Genomic DNA, 20,490 nt, shown 5'->3' on the forward strand with positions numbered 1-20,490 from the left:
ATATACATATTAGGTATAAAATATACTTGTTTAATATATATATATGTGACCCTGGAGAACAAACACCATCTGACGTAGCACAGGTATATTTGTAGCAAGAGTAGCCAAAAATACATTGTATGGGTCCAAAAATCATTAGGATCTTAAGTAAAGATCAGTTCCATTAAGATATTTTGTAAAATTCTTATTGTAGATATATCAAAACTTAATTTTTTGATTAGTAATATGCATAGCTAAGAACTTCATTTGGACATTTTTAAAGCGCGATTTTCTCCAAATTTTGCTTTTTTGCACCCTCAGATTGCAGATTTTCAAATATTATTTGAAATTAGTATTGTCCAATACTAATAAACCATACATCAATGGAAAGCTTATTTATTCAGCTTTCAGATGATGTATAAATCTCAATAATAAAAAAAAAACTGACCCTTATGACTGGTTTTTAAGGCCAAGGTCACACATCTATACACTTTTCAAATGTTTTTTAAAAAATATTTAAAACTAATAACATTTTTCTTCTTGTAAAGACATTGTTTTAATTAACTAATTGCTGTTTTTAAACAACAGCAATAAACATAACACATTTTGTTGTTGGTTTTCATCATATTTGTTGCCAATACTGAATTTGGGATTTTCCTTAGTTGTCAGTTATAGTCATCAAAATTAAAAGAAGTAAACATTTGAAATATATCAGTATGTGTGTAATGAATGAATATAACATACAAGTTTCACTTTTTGAATGGAATTAGTGAAATAAATCAGCTTTTTGATGATATTCTAATTATATGTCCAGCACCTGTAGATAACTTCCGTATTCCCATAGTGAGATATAGCAAACGAATATTTGAAAGAGAACAGCTCTTGTTTGTTTGTGGTTTTTGATATGGATTAAGTAGCATTATCTGTTAATTGGTGTTGATTGGAAATGGGTGAGATGTGTTTGTGGTATTTGCTCAGACAGACGTCCAGAGCTTTCTTGTTTGTTAGTTCTGTTGGATGTGTCTGTTCTTGGCTGTTTCTCCAGATCTGAATCTGTTCTGACCTTTTCTTTCTCTGTCTGTAGCTTCTGTTCTGTTGGATTTGTCTGTTCTTGGCTGTTTGTTTATATCTGGATCTGTTCTGACCTTTGGTTTCTTCCCCCCCCAAACCTTCGGGAATCCTGGGACCTCACTAAACTGCCAGACATGAGATGAGATTGATACATGGTTGTGTTTGGACCTGAATTCTAGTTCACTTTACTGACCACACCACTGAAGAACTTATTGTTCTTTAAAAATATATGTGAATGGTATTTTTCATCTTGAATGACTCAAAGTAGTATACTGCATTAAGGTGTAGCATACTTCTTCACACAGTTAATACATTTGAGGTGCTGATTTGATCTCATTGTAAGAAATTATTCTTTTCTACATAAGAAACACATAAGTCTGTTCCAAAGTTTTTCTTGTTTTAGTTCTGTTGGAAGTGTCTGTTCTTGGCTGTTTCTCCAGATCTGAATCTGTTCTGACTTTTGGTTTCTCTGTCTGTAGCGAGGCCGGTCGAGAGATGTAGACTGTCACTGCCAGGTAAATCACCCTCAATGTGATAATTTTGTATGATTTGAAGTATGATTTAAAGCAATGTTTGTTTTTCTCATGGCATATTTGATGGTGTAATTAATTATTTACTAAACCACACAGCTACTCAGAATGCTACTCCACCATTTTCCAAAGTTGAACTATATTTATGTTGTCAGTCACGAAACTGAAACACGCATTGATGTAAAGACACGAAAAATAGTGAGACGCCACACAATATCCAAAGACATATGTCTGAATCTACAGCGCAACCAATGAATAGGTGACCAGTGTATTCTGATAAGGTGACCAGTGTATTCTGATACCAGAATGAATGACTGCAATGAATCAGTTCATTTTAGCTAAAAAATAACTGCTGTTCAAATCAGTGTCATTACTGACTAGTAGTTCATTTGACAACATGGTAAAAGACACTTCATGCATTAGTGCTCTGATTGTGGGTGTTTTGTGTTTGCCTGACAGCAAGGATTTCAAATGCTTTTTTGTCACTTTACAGTTTAATACATTTGAGGTGTTGATTTGACCTCATTACAGTTTTTTGTTTTAGGGAGGATGTGGTAAGCGGTTCTTTTCAGTCTCTGCAGGTTTCTTGTTAATCACTGGAAATGAATGAGTGCTAAAAATGGCCCTTGTACTTTTTTGGTTTTGACAAACAAAACAATTCAAAAGCAAATAAAGGTTTTTGGCTATTAGGATTATAGCAAAGTAGTTTTTAGCCAAACATGTCCATATCAATCGTCCCTGTTCCAAAGCTTTTCTTGTTTTAGTTCTGTTAGATGGTGGCTGTTTCTCCAGATCTGAATCTGTTCTGACCTTTTCTTTCTCTGTCTGTAGATGCACAGAGTGCTCAGCCAGAGACCTCTGTACGTTCTAAGCGTAGGTCACTGGTGGGTAGTGCACCCTAATGTAATAATATGTAAAAGTGTTATATGAAGGAGGAGATTTGAAGAAGTGATTGTTGATTACGATTATGCAGTTTTTTTTTTTCTGCCACACATGACATGAGGTTGACACTGTTTGCATTTCATGTCAATGGTGTCTAGTCACCATCTTGCAAATAAAAACATTAAAAGCTTTTTTTTTTTAATTCAAAATTGTGTGAAAATGTCTTTTGGCAGTACAAATACATGAGCAAGTTTTTTAATGACAAGCTCCTCTCATATTAGTACTTTTCACACTGCATGTACCCAACTCCAGATTATTGATGTCCTAAACCCTTCTTTTAACCCTGGGTGAAGAAATGCTTCTTGCTTGTAAAGTAGAGGCGGGGTTAGCACTGCTTTTACCAGGGTTATGAAACGCTGTTAACCCTGCATTGCGGTGTCAAATTTGCATGAAACAATGCGTGTTACATTATTTTGACTAGAGCTTAGCAACCAACAGGCAGTCACATGCATCATATATCACAAGTCACAGAAACACTGCCCACTGGATAAACTATCATTTCAATGAGGGAGCAAATATCAAATGGTGACGGACATCGCATTAGTTGGAGTGAAGAAGAGACTGTTTTGTTCTTACCGTTATAGGTCTGAAAAGTCCATTTAATATTAACATTATAGTACATTCGGCAATATATAATATTATGCATGTACAATGCTAGAGCCATTACGTAAACCGGTTGTGTGTTGCGTGCTGCGTTCGCAAGTCAATGACTCTGGCACTTCAAATTTGCAAATAAGAATGTTAACAGTGTGTAACAGCAGCTCATGAATACCCAGAATGAATTGTTAACCCTGAGTACATCGAGCAATCTGAAATATAGACCCAGGATTTCATTTACCCAGGGTTTAGAAAGACCCAGGGTTTACAAAATGTTTAAAAATCTAGCTAAAATTATGCAGTTCCTTGTCACTTCACAGTTTACATTTGGTATGAGCAGCTCATTTTGATGTGAAATGTTTTTGTTTTTTAGAGATGGATTAAGGAGCCTTCTCTGGTAAAATAAAAAAAAATATAGACATCATCTCTTTTCAGTTTTAATGCTCTTCATGTGTCTGTATGCATGTTTTTGTGTTTCACATGAAGCCAAGGATTCCACATGCTTGCTACGTTAGTTTTTTAATGCATTTGAGGTGTTGATGTGACCTCATTAAAAATGGTATAGGTTTTTATTTTTTAAGGAGGATGTGGTAAGTGGTTCTTTTTTAATCTGTGCCAGTTTCTTGTGCCTGCAAGAAAGTGTTTGTGGTATTTGCTGAAAGAAATTTACTAGAAAAGACTGATTGCTAAAAGTGCTGAGGTTCATCTTTTTATGGGTTCAGTGACAATCAAAAACAAAACAAAGGCAGTAGCAAAACTGTTTTTCCGGGCCAAACAATGTTCATATCAATCCATCCCTATTCCAGAGCTTTTCTTGTTTTAGTTCTGTTGGATGTGTCTGTTCTTGGTGATTCTTCAGATCTGAATCTGTTCTGACCTTTGTTTTCTCTGCTTGGTAGCCGCTCAACCGGCTCAGAAACCGGCATCTGAACAAACTAAATCTAAATCACTGCTGAGTAAGTGCATCTCAATGTAATATTAGTTTCGTGAAAGTGTGAAGTCTGCAATGTTTGAAGAAATAATTGTTTTCATTGCTTTTTACAAAACTGGAAGTGTAATTATTTGTTTATAAGCCTCACCAAACCACAGCACTAAACAGAGAGCACTAAACGAGTTTATGTCACTTAACAGTTAACAAGATGTGAAATGAATTTGTTTTTTAGGGAAACTGTATCAAGTCCTGTCTCGTAATCATGGTAAGATAAATTATACTGACTCTTTCAGAGCTTTTCTTGTTTGTGTATTTATTACTTCTGTTTGTTCTCTTTTATTTCTAATATCTGAATGTGCTGTTGTGTTTTTTTGACAGATGCAGCAGATTCCAAAAGTTGAAAATGCTCAGAGAAGGATGTTTATTCAGCATTGGTAATGGAGAGTAAGTGTCCATGCAATCAAACACACACCCTTTCCCCAACTTTATTCACTGTGATGTACAACTTCATTTATCTTCAGAGATTATTATTTTATTCTTATTTAAATATTTTTACTGACAATTTCAGGATTTTTGTTGAACAGGTTTTCCAACAACACATGAAACTTCTTTCTCTCTGTACGTGTGTTCACCTGCAAGACCTGTAACTGCAGCTGGTTTCTCTGCAAAAGGCGTCCGGCTGCTGGGGATCTGGACGGACCCCACTGGCTGATGTTGTTTGGGAAGACGGAGGATGAGCTGACCAATCAGAAAACCAGCACAGGTGAGAGATGTGATGAAAATATCAGACATTGCTGATTGTGTGTGCAGTGCTCCAGTGTAACAAATGCAGTGCATGATGGTTTGTACACAGCTGGATGGGTCATATGGGCCACTCTCCTGGCTCTGATCTGGTTATAACGGCTGTAAAAATAGAGCAGCAGGTTGAGTGTGGCAGTTTGTGGCCATGAAGGCAGCGTCATGGATCGGCTCTCTCAGAAAGGTGAGATCTCCATTCCAGACCACAATTCATTCAGTCAGCGTTCATCAAGAGACGTCTTTCAGCAGATATCTTCAGTTCTTTGACACACACTGATGATTTGAGAGAGTGTGTGTGTGTGTGGGTGTGTGTGTGTTTCAGTGGGAGATTCTGTCTCTCAGTTGTGGTGTGAGGGGAATGTCCCCTGCTCGGGATGTCAGGTGAACCAAAGAGACTCTGGGAATCTGAAGACGTCAAGTTTCTACATCCTGATCCGTCAGAAGTCCAAGAAGAATCTTTATTTCATTAACGCTCCATGCTTGAATTTAAATACTGAGTATTGGTGATTGTAAAATAACAACTAAATGTAATTTCCTCATCTGACTTTGGAATATAGGGTACAAAATCATATGGACTGATTCATGTAGAGTTATTTTTATCTTTTTGGAGCTTAACAGTAATAGTACAGGACCTGGAGCTGCATAATTCAGAAAATGTTTTTTTCATTTATTTTTTGTTCCACAGAAGAAAAAAAAAACAGCAGCACATGGGTTTGAAGTGACCCCCAGGAGGTGGGACTGAATAATGTGTAAGTCGTGTCCTGCTGTAGTCAGGCGAGGGGAAATCCTGGTTTTCTGTGGAAGGTGTATTAGTGAGAATCTCTTCTCTCTATTATATGAAATGTTTGTTTTAACTGTGTGAAATACCTGCAGTCCATAGATTTTTTTAAAATCGGGGTCTCATCGCGGGGATGAGGGTGTTGAAGCTCCGTGTTGGTGCTGGGTTTTGGGGGTGTACTAAGATGTTGATCGTACACCTCTCCAACCGTCATCGGACTCACTTTATAATATGATATATAGTATATATTTTTTTTTATATATTTTTTTTTTCTTCTTATATATATATATATATATATTGGGACATCTTTTTTTTTATTATTGATAGCAGTTGTGTTTATTGTTAATAGTTTTTTGTCTTGTTTAAAAATGAAAATGAAATAAACTACTGAAAGAATATGTCTATTGTTTTGCTAATGTAGGTGACATTCATGTGGCCTACGTTGTCACTTTTTGGGGCTACATTTTGACATCTCAAGATTTCTGGCCAGCATGTATTTTTTTATAGCTGTCCAGTGTATTTGTCATGTTTGTTAGTTTCTCCAGTAGAGGGCATTCTATTCATCGAGTTAAATGTTCAGATTTGATTACAATCTTTGCGGAATCCTGACGGCATAAAGTTTTCACTTCGCGTGATTACTAAATTAAAGCTGCAGCGACCGAAATCGTCTCTCTTCCTCAAACGAAGCTCTCAAAAACATAGATTTGCTCGTTATATGAGTCTGTCTGGGAATATTTGAAGCAGAGTTTAAAGGCAGTAGGGTTTGATTTTCACTTTCTTTCACTTTTGAAGTAGGTCTTTTAGTCATTTCCTCTAACGGAGCGTGAGAATGGAGAACTGCGGTCTTCACTCCGAGAACAATGTGCCAGGTATGAGTTCACCTGTTTACTTTTACCGTTTCCTAAATTATTTTTTTTTGTTATGTGTAAGAGCTGTTTCCATACAGGAAAGTTAGTCGCGAGGTCTTTAATTATTGTAATTAAGGTTCATTTAAACCGAAAGTATGTTCTTCCTATTAATAATTTGTATTTTTCTTTAATGTCATATGGAGCAAGTTGTCACATGTCCCGTTCTCTTTTGTTAACAAAACTTTAATTATATATTTATACGTTCATGTTTGTTTTGAAAGTGAAAGTGTCCTTTCTAATTTTTTTAATCAAACCCGTATGAGGTATATTTGTGATGTTCTGCTGTATTTGTGATGTTGTTGTGTTGGTTTGTGTGCCTCAGTGCCTCTGAAGAGCATCTCAGTGCAGGTTCTGGTTCAGGATCATGTAGCCACAGTCTCCTCCACTCTGCCAGTATGTGAATGATGAAGAGCGCCCCCGCCTGGAGGCCTTGTTCGTCTTCCCTCTGCCTGCTGATGCTGCTGTCTGCCACTTCAGTGCCAAGATCGGAGAGCAGGAGATTGTGGCAGAGGTGCAGGACAGAGAAACCGTGGAGTCCCAAATACAAACTGCAGCTCCGTTGCATATATTTATACTAGGGGTCGACCGATATCCGATTATCGGCGTGGCCGATTATCGGCGCCGATATTAAGCATTTTTTATTGTTATCGGCACGGCCATTTTTCAAAACGATTTGCCGATAAAAACCATTTTAGTTTTTTTGAAATGCGCGATCTGGCACTGATCCAGCCACCTCAGTCCAGAGCGCACCGCTCTGTGGGCCTTAGACTAAGCCCCGCCCATCGTCCGTCTGATTTGTTGGAGTCAATGAGCCTGGCCAATCAATACGGGCTGGCGCGGCTGAGAAAATGTTCGCTCTCACACCGAAAGCACAGGAGCTGCCTTTCAGTGATCATCATCACACATCAATAAGTTTATCTCTCGAAGGAAGGTAAGAATGCCAGTAAACGTTCCTGGAAGTTGCAATAAATCACTACCACTGAAGTTGATCAAAAACCACCTAAACTATAATCGATTTTATGATGACAATCCCCGTTCACGTTATTATACACCGTTGAATTCCCGGTCAATGTTGCCGTCATTGCACGGTGTTATGCTTTTAACCGGATCATCATTCACCTCAGTGCTGGAGATAGTGAAACTAAAACCTACTTCTCTCCTCACCAAGCTTTTCGGGTGCCAACTTTAAAAGATCGTTAACGTTAAATTGTGAATCGATTATTCAACACGAATGAATTCCACTCCTGACTCCTGCTGCGGGTTTTTTTTCGTTTGTGTTGTTCACATAGCTTCACGGTAACAGACGTACGTTCCGCATAGGGCTCTTAGTCATGATGAAATTCGCATATTTGGAGACATGTTGCTTTATCTAACATGATTTTCAAAAATACTTTATCATACAGATTCAGGAATGTACCCATTATGCAATTTTGAAGAGCCTGAATAAGGGCATCAAGCGCGAGCTCTGACGCCCTGACTCCGCGGACGCGAGCTCCCTAGTCCCAGTTTAAAGTAACTTTATCTCCGCGGCCGGCGCGCTCTCTCATTTGGACTAATAAACAGGGTGCGATTTGCCGGGGGGATGGGGGGATTCCCCCCTTCTGGTCTATATGCATCCCTGCCTCTCTGCTGAATAACTTTTATCCCCGGTGGGGATAAAAAACATCATGCAAACCCGCTCTGACGTCCAGATCTGAATCAAAATGATTCGCGATACGCGGGATCCGATGAAGCGCATCGAAACCAGTGGAATCCATTTTTGCGACGCAATGGTTTAACCTGATTCGGAGTTTCAAAAGACTCCGTTGGTGTTGCCGTTGCTCGATTCTTTTGCTCGCTTTGCTCCTCGATGGTAATTTGTTGTGTTTGAATAACCGTGGGTGACAGTTAAATCATTACAATTAATAGGCCTAACGTTAGGCTTACAATGTTTTTATTTAACTGAGATCACACTAAATACAATTTCCCGTCGTATTAAAAAAACATGTTCATAAAATTTTTCAAAAGCATCCCCCCCTTTTGTTTATTTCCCACAAATCGCATCTGGCTAACGAACCCTATGCTAATAAGTAAATTTGTCAATAAATCTCAACCCAAATTTTTGGTGCACGGGTTTCTGGTTACGCCTGTCCCCTGGAGTACTTCCTAGTTTGTATCGCCGTGATAAACATTCCAACAAACTTTTTACACATCAAAAAAAAAAAAAAAACCCTATTACAATATGGGGTTTGTGTGATTTTATGCAATTCTGGGAGTTGCAATAAAATCTAAATTAACACACACACAAACACACACACACTACATATAGAGATATATAATATATATACAACACATAGTATAATATATATCTATGATCTAATAATCATATATATATATATATATAATATATATATAGATATAGAGGATGATGCAGAGAGATTTACATTATTTTCCATTATTGTTCATTTTGTTTGCTGTTTTTAAATGTGGCTTTAAGTTTTACTTTGTTTATTAGGATGCTGCTGATGGATGCCAAGTTTACTTAGTTTACAGAATGGCCATCACAGCATAGCAGACTAAAACCCACCAGGACCTTGAGCAGGTGGTGCATTTCCACTGTAATTTTCCACTGCACTTGGGCTGCTATTAAAGATCCTAAACCTTGCTTTGATTCAGTCAGAAGTGATCTTATGAAGCTGTATTTTTAAAGAGCTCATGACTCCTAAAACATTGGCATCACTTTCATAAAGTCACTCATCTCTTGAAGAGAATACTTTTTATGATCTTGGGTAAAATACCTTGCTTTAATTCAATGGTTTGAGGACTGCAAGGTCCACAAATATGAGATAACCGCAACAAACTATTAAAGTTGTTTCAAATATGGCTCCTGCTGCACTTTTCCTTCCACAACTCTTAAAGTGAGATGCTGCCTAATACATACACGCTTCAAGTTTGTTCATCTCTCCCCCACGTGAAAACAAACCTCAGTCCAAGACACACACCCACAATCTTCTGTTTGGTGCTGGTGGCAGCTTGAGATCAAAGGTTTTTTACATATCTGCTTAACGAGCAGTAAGACACATAACAGCGGGAGACAGAGAGAGAGAAAAACTGAGGAGGAGAGACAGTATTTTAGACAAGTAACAGTCACGGAGAGAAAGAGTGAGAGAGTTGACATCCAGAGAGGAGAGACAGGAGAAAGAGATAGACCGGGAGGAGCAGTGGACATAACAAAGCATACAAACGAAAATGTAGAAAATGAGCGTTATCAACTTGCCATAAACACAGCCCCTCCTTGCTCTCTACTACTTCTTTCCGTTTAAAACAGTCTCATCCTAAAAGAAGTTGCATTTCAGATAAATGCGACACAACAACCCAACACAAACAAGAAGAAACAGAAACAGTAACGAGAAAAAAACAGGGAATAGACCAACCAATAAACTAGAGATGCCCGATTACAATTTCTTGGCCAAAATTCCCGATTTCCGATTTTTTGAGAGTGGTAATCTACAGAGACCGATTTGTGCCATTGCCGATTTTTTTCTAGAACTATAATTGACAGCAAACACACAAAAATCTATTTTCTTCACGCAAAGTATTATTTTCATTAAAAAAACAAGTAACAGTCAGTACAATAAAATAAGAAAAATAAATAATTGCAAACCACATCACAATAATGCAATCGAATAAAGAGAGCTATGAACTAATTTTTCATGTCAGGTTAAGTACTTTTTTTATTCAGGTAAGAACTACGTCAAATTAAGCAATCCATGTACATTTTTATCAATTTAATGTTTCTGCAGTTTCAAATTGTAAAAATAAAATACAAATTAATGCTTCCATCAAGTTTATAAACGTAATCAATTAAGACTAGCGTGCTTGTGCTCTCCACTAAATAGTCATTGGTGGTGCGCGCGCTTTTGTTGTAGCGCGCGAAACCTTCAAGGGAATGACAAAATAATGCCATTACAAGTAACTACGTAACAACATGAGAAGTGTGTGAGAGAGAAGTGTCGTCGGTACCGAGACCGAATGCATGGCTGACGTTATTGCCTATGTGGTGGTAACAAAACGGATCGGCATCGAATCGGAAAGAAGTGAGACTGATCGGCCCGGTCACTCGATCCGGGCTGATATGCAGGAAATCGGCCGTCCTTGGCCACTTTCCATTTTATGACATACATGCTTTATGTTTGGTCTGAATAATAATCAGAACTAAGTTTTTGGCCTTTTGACGCAATAACTACATGAGCATTAAGATGCTAAAACAAGAGAACATTAATAGTTATAATATTCGTTTATATTAAATGAGACATATTTTATAATATACATAAAGGCTCAAAAGCAACTCTGCACCATTTTTAAGACCAGCAGATCCCTGATGATTTATTCGCAGCATTTATAATACTCCAGCACATCAGTTTTCACAGGAATCCTGATCTACATGCTGCCGACAGCCCTGCCTCTGAATATTCATCAGCTCACTACCACACATGAGGAAACACACCAGATTGTATAAAGGGAGAGACAGATATACACACAGCCACACACCACCACACACACCTTTTTATTGCCCCAAAACATCTACTTAAGCAACATACATGCATTCCTGCTTTTCAACCTCTATTTTCCTGCAGAATGAAATTTACTACGTTTTAAAAGTTGTGTTTGAACGTGAACAGTAAACTGATGAAAATGGCGTGGATAGGCTGTCTGAATCCATCCCCTGCCTATTATATGCCTCCATCTCTGGCTCAATGTTCAGCACAGATAAATTCTATGCAGCCTATGATGTCCCACAATCCTGTGTGTGGGTCAGTGGGTGGTAAATTAAAATGGCTTCTGATGGGCATTAAATAGTAAATTATTTAATATTACATCAATTTTCTTTTTTGTTTTTCAACATGTAATTACATATTTTTTCTTACCAACAATATCCTGGAGTGCATTACATACTCCCTTGATATTTCTAAGCTTTTTCACGTGTGTTATTTTAGATCATTTACAAATGACACTCGAATCAGTCTGGTGCCCTCATTCCAAAAGGCTGCCCGGCAGTCACTGGGCTGTCTGTACAGGGAAGTCAACGCCTTTTTGGACACCCACTTTAAAATGTCTTGTACAACTCTCGATAAGTGTGCGTGTGTGTGTTCTTGTGTTAGAACCATTGTGGCTGTTAGTGAGCTAGAATCTCAATCAATAATGCCTGGCCTATCAAACGTCCAACGTCCACCTCTTCCCTCTGGCCCCTCCTTTTCTGGCCACCCAAATAGTCCGCAAAAATAAAAGGTTACAGTCTGACTTCGATTTCATCTGAGCTCACCCTGCACGTCAACTTCAGTTACGGTTAACTAACCTGCATCATATCATTATACGGGACTACACGATTCAATGCATATAATCTTAATATTATCACTAGGCTGAAAAAAAGGTAACAATCCCTCATCATTCCCACAAACACATAAAACAGAAAGCTCTTAACATCCACCGGAATCAGAGGCATGGTCCCGCTTCGATCCCAGAGGCTACTACCTGCAAGAATTTACTAATCAACAGTCTTCATACTACTGCTTTGGAAAGTAAAGAAGGTAGTTTTAATTATATAATGACGCTAAGCACGATTTTAATTTTATCGGTCCAATACAGGTTTAAAAAACAGCTAAAAACACATTCACAACTTTCCATTGGCACGTAACCTTGAGGTATGAAGCGAACGGCAAAAAGAAAAAAACAAGCGAACAAAAGAATGGTAAACTACAGTCTGTGTATGTTTTTATGTAGTATGTCTACATGAATACTAACGAGGGCAACACGAAATGCAGAAACAGGAGAGCGTGGAGGGAGACGGTAGAAACGGTATACTAAGTGTCTAAAAACGAGTGAAGATATTCATTACTGAGGTTAGCCTTTGCACACAATAAGTCCACCCAGACAGGCACTCAGATCCAGTTCATACCTGTTTGTGATCTTTACTCTAAATAATAATCGCACATTACAATCTGATGTGTGCACAGGCCTGCACGCTCAGACTAGGAGCAGGAAAATATTTTAGCCCTTATATGGAGCTCACACAGGCATTTGCGACCCAATCCATATTTCAATTGCCATCCTCCATGTACATTAACGAATTCAATCGCCACTAGGTGTCCTCAGTGCAACCGTCTGTGTGAAAATGAGCCTATTCTCACCCACACATCCTGAACGCTTCACTCCATATCTTTACCATGCCACCACCTCCTTGAACCGCCCCTCTCTCCATAAATAAACCTTCATTGTCGAATCTCACGCATCATCTACAGGAGTCCAACCTCCGAAAATAACACACGACACCAGAACAACCGCGCTTAATTTACTTCAGATCCACCTCCAGCGAATACGAAGTTCTTTGCCCATGATTAGTAACGCTACGTAACATTGCAGGACTTTTTTTCGGTTACCCCAACATCTCTGCGTTTTCATATAACAATGTTACTGTACAATGTAATGAGGGCTATAATGCCCTGAAGAAAACTACTCCATTTCACATTCAAACGCTACTGCAATATAAATATCCCAATTTATAAGAAAAGTCAAACACTCAATGCCTTGCCATTAATCCAGCTTCCATCTGCCAATTAACTGGTCCGGCGTGTTAAACAACCGTTCACCCAAAAGGAAAATTTTGCTGAAAAAGTACGACTCTCAAGCCATCCGCTGTAGATGTGTTTGTTTCAGAGGTCATTAAGCACTTTATTTCACTATGCGCATCAAAGGATCCTCTGACAGTGAATGGGTGCCATCAGATTTCGAGCCCAATCAGCTAATTAAAACAATAATCCACAATAACAGATGAGACTCTATCATAAATAAGTATTGGTAATAACCAACTAAACCCGTAATTTCTAGCCAAGAACAAGTTTCCTCACAGTTAAATAAATCCATCCTCAGTTGTCCCTCTTACAATCAAATCCACTAAAATATTTGTTATTAATGTTTCCGTTAAACACGCTTTGAGCTGTGCATAGTTTCTCACTGATTCAGACAGATGATATTTAAACTGAGAAAGCAGAACGTTTTGGACTCTCATTATGTGGGCACCCATTCACTGCAGGATGTGAGCAGTGAATTCAATGCTACATTTCTCCAAACTGTTCTGAGAAAAAACCAACTCTCTCTCTTGGATGACCTGGGTGAGTTCAATGTCAGCAAATGTTCATTTTTGGGTGCACTCTTCCTTAAACATGTTAGTTTGTGTTTTTATACTTCCTCTTTCAAACCACCATCTGACCGTTCAAGCATTTGATTCAGACATTGTCATTGGGTAAATTTTAAGCACACGACCTTATCAGGGAGTTATTAAACCATACGATCCATGTTTTATTACACCCAAGCAAGCCTTTACTACTGTTAACATTACTGAGTATTAAAACAACGCTTTAAAAAATTAGAAGACAATCTGAATATTTCCGCACAGCAATCTCTCTCTTTCTCAGTCCTGCCGTCTGGTCTCCGGTTTGTTCATAAATTACAACTGTTCATCTTCGAGGCAATTTGGTGCGTAATATCTTGCTTTGAGGAGCTGCTGACTAATTGATGGATTACTTTAGTTTCGGAATATCGGAAACTGCCAGCCAAGTTTGGCGGTATTCATCTCTCTGAAATGAAAGAACCATCACATTTATGCTGGACTTTTAATCAGGCAATGTAATGCAGAAGTTTATTCAGAGACGCTCCATCAGCCCCCCATTTTAACACTGATAGTTACAGACAGGAAAGAATTCGTCATGTCTGACACACCTGCTTATACACTCCTCATAACAGCCACAGATTTAAGAGTGTTTTATTAGTGTAACCAAATGTACATTTATTTTGGAGAGATTTGAGAGGCTGTTTAACAATAAATTCTAATTCATAAATTGTAATTAAATGCTAGCATTAATGCCAGGACCTGGATGCAAAATGAATCCAGTGGACAAAAATCTGCAGAATTATTCAAATGAGTTAAAGATGCAAAATACAAGATTCACTGTGGCTATTTTATAGAGACACAATGGCAGAAACTCGCTAGAATATCTAGACAAGGAGAGACGGACTACAGCTCTTTAAAATTCTCACCGGGAGTGGGTCAGACTGAGTTCAGGACCGTATGCTAAACATGCCAGAATAAATATGGAAATAAGAACGTGACGTGATGCAAACACAACAGATGTCAGATGTTTGACGTATTAAAAACAGCAGCATCCTCCAGGCGTTTCACTATTCGGTTTGTCATTAGTATTTCATAGCTGGGGTACGAACGGGCATCAGATAGATTAGAAAAACCTGCATCTCCAGAACTGCATTACCTGGACATTCCCACACAGGTCTGTGTCGCCACCTCTCTCCACACCTCAGAGTTTTGCTCCTCTGTAACTGTATGAGGCCACTAGCAAAGAAGAGTGGCATTTTCAATTACTTGCCTCTATGGGAGTTACATGCAGGATTCTTCGCACTATAGATTCTGAGATTGACAAAAGCGCAAAATAGGGGTCTTGACGCTGCTAAAAGACCATTATTTGTTTGTGTATTTAGTGTAATGTCATATGTTTATGTTGTGTTAGGTTTAAAAAAAAAAAAAAAAAAAAAAAAAAACACATTTTCCACATACTGACAAGTTGTTTCCTCCTTCTATCCCTGCCTTCGAAAACACGCGCGAATTTTTACAAAGCTCATCATTCTGAAAGCGAGGTGGTGCGCTAATTGGCCAGCTCTCCAGTACATTGTGATTGGCCAATGCCTCAGTTGTGACGGAAACTGTTACGTGCCTTACCATACTGCATGCCGTGTGTTCACGCAAAGAAAGAATTTGCCTTACTTCTTTGCGTGAAACATTTTGGGAGGTGTTATGCAAATTCTTCCACATCGTGCCGTAGCTATTTGGGGCGTGTTAGAAACGACGTTTCAGGTGGCGTGGCACTGTATCGTTTACTTGATAAAGAAGATCTCTTTGGGTTTGGAGACTTTAGTCCTTTGCAACTTTACAGATCTTCTTTATGCACCAAGGCTTGAAACACTCCAAAGAGAAAGGAAAACTTGAAATTGCATCATATGCACCATTTTAAAGAATGCGCAACTTCATGCACTGAACAGAAAATGCAGTTTTTTTCCCAATGTTTCTAAGGATTTCATCGTAAAGCCATTGTCCCATATACCATACGTAATTAATGGACCCTTACATTCAAAAGTTTTGTGATCTAGAAGATATTTAAATGTCTCTGAAGAAGAAATATTATTACAATTCAAAATAAAGTTTCCACTTTAATACTTTTGTTACATTTATTTTCTGTGATGGCAAAGCCCAAATTTCAGCAGCATTCTCCGGTCTATTCAGGGTCACATGATCCTCACATCTAATGCTAAATGCTGTCTTTTCTTCATCCAGAAAAATAATTAATATCAAAATGTTAAAACGACATGCGGATTAATATTTTTTAGAACCATCATCCATTTTTGTAGAATGTCTGCATAGTTTTAAAAAAAAAAAAAAAAAAAAAAACTGATTGATACACACCACACCACACCCACACAACATTTCTTTACCGTAACTATTAAATGCATTCCTTGCTGAAAAATAAAAATAAAATAACAATAAACCCAGTTTACATTGCTTGAACCCAACTTACTCTACCAGGATGGTCTTTAAAACAAATATTTATATTTAATGAAAAATACATGGCCAAGCACTAAAAGCAATCAATTCTCCAAAAATGCCAACACCACCTGTGCTGGACATTTACACTCCCAAAGTGGCAAGCAGGTGTTTTTGGTGTACAGAGCAGATTTCCCTTCCCCGCTATTGAAGCAAATATGGGTTTAGTCATATTATGTTTGTGTCCACAGGTGTGGGTAAAACACTTTTTCCAGCTCTGATGTGATAAAGTGAAGTGTGTTCCTACAACTCAACCTACATCACATTTTTCCTCCCTGAATCACTTACAGCTGGGGAACCCAGAGCGATCTGAACCACCCCTCCAACAAGCCAGGAGTGCACAGCCACCGTTTCCGCTTCACAACGCCCCAAGATCCGCCCCAAGCCAACTGTCAGCTGTGGCCTAATTTCTGCTGCAGCAACCCATTTCACACGTCCTGCGTGAACGCGAGCTGACCGCGGGCTCACTTTCTGCAAAGATCGCCCCTGCAGCGCCGCTCTGCGCATGCGCACAACGATGGCCCACTATCTGGCAGATGCCGGTAGGTGTAGATGGCGCAAGCCCCGTACGATTCGTCCATTCACAAGTCAAGGCGGGATCAGTCTTTCGCAAGTCCTTTGTCACTGATACCGCAGCATCTGCCCAAAAACGCCTTGCAATCATTTATAACAATACTCGAGTCCTGCAGTGAATGTGACAGTGCACCTTACCCTAAATTAACACCTTTCAACGCCTACCTGCGTGTTAGCTCACATATGTCCGTACAAAACAAATTTAGTGCATAAAAAGAAAGTAAACACAACACGGAAGCGTGGAAGAGCAAGTCTGCTTATTTTACATGACAGTTTTCCATAAATCACGAATTTGACTACAAACCCTCCGTCATTCGTAGTTAAAATATTCCACTATCAAGACACAGAAATGCTTTACTACACATCACGTTACTAGCTGTTATATAAGAGTCATAAAGTCAAAGGTCTGGCAAGCGCACAAGAGGCTAAGACTCGTTAGCACCACAACACAGCCTGAAACAAGCTCAATATAACCCCCACAGATCCTCTAAACGCGCTGTTTTCACTCCTGCGAAGCTACTGAAAGCTGAACCGAAATATATGACTTATGCGTGTTATCAGTGTTGTGTTGTGTGTCGCGTTTCTACACTTACCTTTTCTTAAGGTCTCTGTTTTACCGTATCTGATAATTTTCTATGGAGCGGCTTCCACGTCCGGGTTAAATAATGACGGAGGACGGGAGCGCGCACGTACCACTCGGCGCGCGCGCTGTCCATAGCTGCACCCATTGTCAACATCATTTAAGCTTTGAACATAATTACTATTTAAATCCCAGATTTCATATCACTTCTGATCTGATTTCAATGTTACTGTCCCTGTCATCTGTGGGTTTCAGTAAATGTAGGAGAGAGTTTGTAAATAAGCTACGGTTCTATGAAATGTTTTTACTATATATATGTATATATATATATAATATAGAATAGTATATATATATATATATATAGATATATATCTATTAAAGTGTCCTCTCCGATTTTATAACCCACCCTATTTTATTTTTATTTCTTTAGTTTTTATGTATTGATTTACTATTTTCTGGCACTATTTGTTTTTGTTCTATAATGATTTGGCATACTTGTCATGCAAAACAATACCCCTTTCACACAGTACTAATACCAGAATTGCATACCTTACCAGAATGACTTTACTGGTAAAGCAAATTATCGTTATATTAACAATAGTTTTTTATCTATTGTTACTTGATGTTAAAATGCAGCACCAGTGTTCCTCGTTATGGGTCTTTCTGGCATGTTTAGGATGGTTACGATTTCTTGCTAGTGCTTGATTCATGCGATAATATCACAAATAATAAACAGCAATTTTCTCCTCTCCCTGGCTGCTCTTTCACTATTCAGTTTTCATTCCTTTCTATCTCAGCCTTGTGTCATTCTGTGAAGGTCATTATTGTGAGAGTGGTTGGTAGCAACAGGTTGTGTGTTTATTTTTTTCCCCTTATCCATGAGGTCATAAGAGTGTGTGTGTTTGGGTGTTTTTATTGGATGCATGTTGTTTCTTCTCCATTCAGCCCTCTGAAGGAGACATGAATCAGCGCCAGCAGATGTTCATCGGAAAAATACCTGTAAAAAATTAAATAAAGATGAGAAGAGTTGGAAGGAGAAACATTGGAAATACTCTTTAAAAACACAAGGGAAAGAGAAAAATATGCACAGCTTACAACCTTGGAACGTCACCGTTTTGTAAACTTAAACTTGCTGCTTAGACTCCTGTTTTGTCATCGAAGTTTCGCAAATGTGCCTGCCTTATCATACAATCAAAACATAAACTTTTCAATAATAAGTGTATGTTTTTATGAGTCTGTGTCTTCTTTCACGGAGCATGGGAGGGGGGGGGGGGGGTGGGCCGGTATCGGCATAGGTGGGTCTCAGGGGGATCTTCTCTGTGAATTAAGCGTTTGGATAGTGTAAGTAGACTGTCTTGGTCCATGTTTAATTTAGGTCGAATATTGTACTCAGAACTGTTTTTGGAGACAAAAAAAAGAAAATAAAAATCAGTTTAAACCTTTATGCATAATGAAGTATATAACTAGTTTCAATGCATTAATTATACCGTGTATTTTATGTACCGCCTTATAATGCAGTTGTACAGTCTCTCATGAGATAGTGTCACCACAGTTAATACATTCTTACTCTTATCAAGTCATTGTGTCCTGCACATGTTGTGAATTCCATAATAATTTACTACAACTAGATATAATGGTATTACAATGCACGTATTTTTTGTGATTTGTGAAAGGCCTAATTAGAATGCATTGTCCTCTTTAATAACCCTTTATAATGCATACATAACGGCTTTAAGTAAAGTTTATGCAAAAACTTTCAGTGAACAGTTCCCCCCCTCAAAAACAGAGTTTTTTGAACTGTATCTTTAATTTCCGTTATTGTATATATTTAAATCTTGTTTATGAAATTGTATTAAAGAAATATCACAGGAGAAAGTATCTTTACTGAACTGAATATCGTATGGCTGTGATTCGGCTGTGGCCTTGAGGTGCAGGTAATCAGCTGTGATTATATTCTTAATTATATATTTTTCTGAATAGTGACTCAAACGTTTGTCTGTCTTACTTGATGACAACAAGTTAGCCTACCCTTATGATCCCATTAACTGCGGTAATTGTGTTGAACTAGAGTTCTTGGTATCTGAATGCTGTTTAGAGTTCTCTGTTGTTAATATGTGACACCAATTAAAGCGTGCAAGGCCAGTGTATCCATCCACAAATGACACAGTGTTAACAGTACTTGACACTCTCACAGCATTGTTGAGGTGTTTCACAAGAGTGCAAATCACTGTTAATGCAGACGCTCAACCAAAGTACACAGCTTAAACATTCATGCTATCAAGATTAATGTATCATGTTTTGATATTCAGAATGTTCAATGGCTTTTCAGTCATTAATCATATCTTTGAATCAAATGAATCAAAATGTCTCTGGTTTATTTTCTTAATATAATTCCGGGGGGCTGCCCCCAGGGGGGGGGGGGGGGGGGGGGGGGGGGGGGGGGGGGGGGGGGGGGGGGGGGGGGGGGGGGGGGGGGGGGGGGGGGGGGGTGGGGGTGTTCTTATTGAGGAACAGTTCATTGGTGCATTATATTGCAAGAAAACAGATCCTTTCTTCTTAATCTTTCATCAAAACATAACTTGCTTTGTTTTCTCAAATGACTTTCCGTTTTCACTGACAGACCAGGAGGCTATAACAACTTGGAGAAAGCTATCCGTTGCCATTCCCATTCATTCTTCCAATGGCAGTTCTTTGGCTATTCTTCCTTCTTTTCATGGCACTCAATTCTGGAGACTTTTTTTAGCCAATCACATGAGCCATGAAATTCCACGTGACTAACTCTGCATGGAGCCACAGAAAAAAGAAAACCGTCCTGACCACATTCTACTCTGGGTTTTGTTTCCCAAAAGCAATGTTTGCCAACTTTATTTAAAGTTCCACTGTTTTTCTCATATATTTCAACATTCAACCCATGGTTTTACTGAACAGTCACGAACATTATCATAAACTGGTGCATTTATAACTACAGCTCGACCCTACATCTGTCCTTCCATCTTTAAAGGTTAGTTCACCCCAAAATGAAAATGGAGCCCGTGATTTACTCACCCTCGAGGGAAGTGTTTATTACCTTTGAAAATAGGATATTTTTATGTAAAAATGCCTGGATTCGCTAAGGAGACCTTTATTCACGCCCCCGGAGCAGTGTGAGGCATGTTTT

The 20,490-nt window shown here is 38.5% G+C and overlaps 1 long non-coding RNA gene and 1 pseudogene across 1 annotated transcript; both read left to right on the forward strand.

Moving 5' to 3' along the window:
- The first annotated feature begins 1,415 nt into the window (after positions 1-1,415).
- On the forward strand, positions 1,416-4,309 carry LOC109045403. The gene is made up of 3 exons (XR_006158557.1): positions 1,416-1,565; positions 2,412-2,468; positions 4,019-4,309. It is a non-coding gene; the product is annotated as an uncharacterized LOC109045403 (long non-coding RNA).
- Positions 4,310-4,440: 131 nt separating this feature from the next.
- Positions 4,441-20,490, forward strand: part of LOC109045640 — a 638,390-nt pseudogene continuing 622,340 nt past the window's right edge.

This window comes from Cyprinus carpio, chromosome B25, assembly GCF_018340385.1.
Source record: "Cyprinus carpio isolate SPL01 chromosome B25, ASM1834038v1, whole genome shotgun sequence".
NCBI classification, from domain to species: Eukaryota; Metazoa; Chordata; class Actinopteri; order Cypriniformes; family Cyprinidae; genus Cyprinus; species Cyprinus carpio.